The following is a 5,269-nucleotide window of genomic DNA, read 5'->3' as shown; positions in this document are numbered from 1 at the left end:
AACAAATACTGTAAATCTCCTTTTATCTTTTTGGTCACTTATGCCGTAGTGACTCATTTGTTCCGATGAGTTAAATAGTACCTGGGGTTTTTTCATAAGTCAGAAACTGCTATATTAACCTGAAACAATTTCGTATTCTTACGAAAGCATTCGCAAACTATAAGCATGGCCGGGTAGCCTGCAGCACTGGAATGCTGTGGCTCGCGAAGTCTTCAGATTTTGCAGACCAAAACGTGGATTAACGAAATACCATACAATTACATTGCCCTCCACTTCTTCTTCCAAGTCTCCTATCCTGGGCTTACCTCAGACAATCCGCGATGGCGGCCATTACAAGGCACCCAGTGGTTTAAAAACCGGTAGGAAATAACCTGGAAAAGCAGCAGTTTATCATTTTAGGTAGAGACGACACTTTATCCAAGCGTTAATGATAAAACTCGACGTTTGTGTTGTGGCAGAAACTTATCTTCTTTGTGAACTGTACTTGAAAGGGGAGATTGACTGATCTCTTACCGCTTCAATGGTGTTGGGTGCTGTCCCGCAGCAAGTTCATCTTGTATGCCAATCAGCATTCTTTCGACCATCTCCCCAGAAGGACAACAATTTGATAAATTATGGAGTTCAAAGTAGCTTCGCCAGCACACTATCCTATACCTATTTCTTCCTTTCACTTTATTATCATTTCAGTATCGCCTAGTCGCCTGTCTGGATTCCATTCAGGAGGTTGAGATGCGTAGGAGTCACACTTTTTCTAGCGAATTAACGTCTCAATATCAGTACCATATAGGGCTCCATGGTGGACATCAAAACGTTTTAGATTTGGCGTCGCTTCAGCTTGTAATGCTTTTGCATACGAGTGTTTTATTATATGGGTGCAGGAAATAGCGAGATCCCGACGGGAGTATTCGGAAAATTGGACGCCAGGAGAACGAGGCCTTCAATACTGATAAAGCATATCAAATTAGAAGAGGACATCCACGTGCGTATGCATTGACTGAAGTGCTATGCCGAGTTGACCCATTCTAGGGAGTTTATAGTAGTTTAAAGGGCCTTGACCTTATCGTGACTACAGATTCGTAGGGAGTGGATTTCCACGCCATGTTTACCCATGCGGGGAATGATCTAGGCTACCCGCAACATCGACTACCGAAATGAAATTTATAGAACAATAAGACGGGATTGCTGTTCAGGTGTTGTGGATGTCAGAAGCAAATATCCTCCCTGTAGGCCAAAGGATTGGGGTAATGTCAGTTAGATGCATTGTAACCCTGTTTTGGACTTCACCACAGATTCAGTTACTCGTAGCGGATGCCCTCCTCTCGTGACACAAAGGCTTGGCAATCATCCACAGGAATCCTTATGCCTGTCCATCCGGATAGGGTTCTCTTGCCGTTGACATCAATATAACCCCTTCAGACCTCCTTGAAGCTGTAATGAGCATAATTTGTTATCAACACACAGACGGTTTTAGAAGTTACAGGTACCACCTACATGATGCACAGCATAGACGCAAGCTTTGGAGCTTCAAATGCTGAAAATCTCTCCTTAATGCAACATCTCGCTCAGCCTCTCAACTCACTTATACCCCGAGAACAGCCAATAGCATTTGAAAAACGGTAAATATCAGTTCTAAAGGCAATAAACTACTTGCCATTCAAACAATTGCAGGCCCATATCCGTTAGTGTAAATTGGCTTACTGCAGGAATAATTCGTTGCTTTCGCTGATCTGTATGAAAACAATACCATTGTCTCCTAAATAAAACCAAGCTTGCGTGACTTTGTGGTGTGTTGAGTTGATTTGAGTCACCAAAATTATGCTAAATTGTGGTGACATGCTTCAGTGAGTTGACTTAAATGACTTCGGAAACACAAAGTTTCCGGCTGCAGAAGTGTGCATATTTCCCAACTGGGAAAATATTTATGTCCATTTTATTGACCTGATTTATTCATAGGGCCAACTTTAGGGGGTAGATACTTAAAACGATAAGGTAATCGGTACAAATCAAAATGATTTCTTCTTAATAAGAACCCCCATTTTCATCCCCTAAGCTGCATTTGTAGGGCACCTTTTTTCGAAGGTAAAAAGTATACAATGCTAGTTTACTTCTCAGTGGATGAATGACAGGAATGGCATGAAGAGAACAGAACTTCACTTAAGTGGGTAATGAAGTCTGAGGTGATTAAAGAATCCTTTTGCTTTAAAAATATCGTAATTATATATATCGCCGTCTCATGGGATTCGATCTTCTAGGAGATCCAATTTATGGCTTCGTGTTCCCACTCATTTCCTCCCTGAATGGCTTATATCATGCAGGAATGCGGTTTAAGTATACTGGTAACACCTCGAAGGTCAATCAGTTACCATGACTACGCGTAATAGAAATCAGCGAGCGGCGCGCAGTTTCACCTTTAATCTGCTCTCTAGCCGCTGGCCGCGTACCCACGGACCGTACCTCTCTCCTTACCTTGATGATACAATCATCTGCTCAGACTTCTTTAACTACCATTTATCCGGTCCATGGGGTCCAGTCCACATCCATGTAGGAACCTTAGGCTACGACATTTGCCGATAAAGCTTACAGTACGACTTTTTTGTTGATCACCACTTTGACTCTCTCCGAGGTGATTTCTGCATTGTCTATCATAACATATTTAATGTTTTAAAATTCGAACACAAGCTATTGGAGCAGGTTGTTCTCCGATTTTCCATCAAAATGAGTGGAAATTTGGACCATATCAGACTTTTATTCGCAATGTGCAATCCTTTGAGGGACTGCTCTACGATGAGTCCATTTTGAATGTCGGCAGGGAGTTTCGCCGATTTCCCCTTCCTACCATATCCCATTTTCGATCTCTTCTGGCATTCTATCTGAGTCGCTTCTATCTTTCTAGCTTTATTTGTAAAGGCATGCCTGTAGATGCCTTGGAATACTCCAATGCAGACAATTTCCGGTTATTCTAATTTGATGTTTCTGTTTAAGGCGGCTCTCAAAACTGTACGCAGCTTTGAAGGCCCCTTTGTTGGAGATCTTCCTAGATGTAGATGTTCACAGGAGATGCATACATTCGCTCGTAAACATGGCCATCAATGTACATCATGCATCCTTCCCAGAGATATTCTTAACGCAAATATCATTCTTTAAGGATTTAAACTCATAAGTGATGAAGGAATAATTCATTTAGCATTAAAGCACCTGTAAAATAAGCTTACCTATTTCCCATTCCTTTTTCGTTGAATGGGAACATCGAAGAAGGAAAGACATAAAGGTAGTAAACCCTATTACTACCTTGGGATGACTTAGAAAGCTGTGTTAGTGGCGAACTGCATTCTAAAGACCAACATTCCAGTTTCCGCTACCTGGATGCAATACCTGAACCTCACATAAGGCGCCTTTTTGTAGATGGTCATACGATAAGTCAGTAACAGACTACTACCCGATTCCAACCAACTAAGGACCCATTTTAAAACTCCTTACAGTTTTGCCAAGAGAGCGACGACTTGTGGTAGGACTTGAATCCCCAATACACATCTCCTACATATTGTAATAAGGCGGATTTTCAAACGGAATGTAATTATTGCGCCAGTTTCTCTCGCTTTCTTAACCTGATCAGGGTTCAAACAACTTCGATGTCTTGATGCCACCACAACAATAGCTTAAGCTCTGCAGTTTGCTCCCTATTAAAAATTGTTTCGCATTTAGATCTATCTTCCTTGCAAACCTCTCTCCAAAATTGGTATTTCTTTTTTTGGAAGTTCCAGACTAAATTCATCGGCCTATTTGCTGCTGACTAAAATAGTTTGCGAAGTTGTTTAACCGTCCTTGATCGCCTCCAGTGGTTCATTAAAATCCACATAGATACCCATAGTGTGGCCGTGGAAAGTGCTCACAGCAAAAGAATAATTTCATTGACTTCAATTCTGTGCCTGGGTAAGTCGTCCTTTCAGTTCTCGCCTCTTTTGTTACCATCGAAATATCGGGGCAAGTCCATTCTCTCACTTCTGCACCCTAATAATAACCCTATTTTTACACCACTGCGCCTTGAACATGCTATCCGGGTTATCGCCTAAAGAGGATTTCATTCGGTTTGCCCTACTTTTACAATTTTTACGACTAGCTCACTGAGAAAAAAATTGAGGTGACGGTTTGGTCCGAAAGTTGACAAAGGTGGGAGAGGTTAAAACCAGTCCAACAAACTCGGTATTCCCTGCCAATACCATTTGGGCTTCGTCCTGCTAAAAGGATAGACAGTTTCCACACTGTACCGTTGTAGCTACTTTATTTTCGATTCTGGACCAAGGTTCCATCAAACCTGTAAGATGTTACTATTAATTCCTCAGGTAATTACACGCCACAGCAAACAATGGTCCTACACTTGCAGTTTGTATTTTTTTTTCTCTTTCATCCCCGGCTACCGACACCTTCATCAAGACTGGCTATAAGGGGGACGTCTTATGTTACGTAATTTGGGTAGGTACCAAAGAGTCTCCTCCTCTGCAATTTGGGACGTTGGCATGGCCACTAGAGTGGAGGATGCTGACCCCCAGTATTTGAGGAACTTCCTAAAAAACATTTCATGCAAAAAAAGAACTGTCATTTCTTTTTTTTATGGAAGAATCTGCAAAATTTCCACTTTATATCCCTTTAAATACTAAAATCCACTCCAATTTTGTTTAAAAGCGGCTACCTTGCTCATCAGAAGTGGTGGGTCACTTTGGATGCAGCATAGATGAATATAAAATCATAATTGCACACTAGAAATCAGGAAGCTAATTAGAGCCGAAATTCCTACTTTCCTTCACATAAGTGTAAGCCGACTCTTAATAAAGCATATCGCCCCAGCCTCCTAGCTTGGATACTGCCTTGTCCCAAGTCTATAATTAAGAATTCCTTATAAACAAAACTCTACAGGGGCGGTAAATCCTTCCATGGTGCTGTTTATTTAAGATTTAAAGTATCCTCTGTAGTGCCCCGACACTTCCGGTAGGGTTGGGGCCAATATCATGGTCCTGAGGTCAGCCCGCCCCTAGGAAAGTACAATGAGGGAGCACCTGCGTGATCTCTTTACCAAAACCGACGGTTAAACAACCAAACATCTGGATTGTTACAAAGCTCCTCTCCTCCTTTAAGTGTCGCCCTGACCCTCCTATGGTCAACCTCCCGCGTCAGCCAACACATCTTAATCGGTGCGGTAAGAAAATAACCCATTAGTTGACCGTGTCGGTCATCGAATTTCCATGCAGCTGAGGTGATACTCAACCGCAACATC

Source organism: Echinococcus granulosus, assembly GCF_000524195.1.
Source record: "Echinococcus granulosus chromosome Unknown EG_S00117, whole genome shotgun sequence".
NCBI lineage: Eukaryota > Metazoa > Platyhelminthes > Cestoda > Cyclophyllidea > Taeniidae > Echinococcus > Echinococcus granulosus.
The sequence above is the reverse complement of the archived record's forward strand: the minus strand, read 5'-3'. Positions refer to the sequence as shown.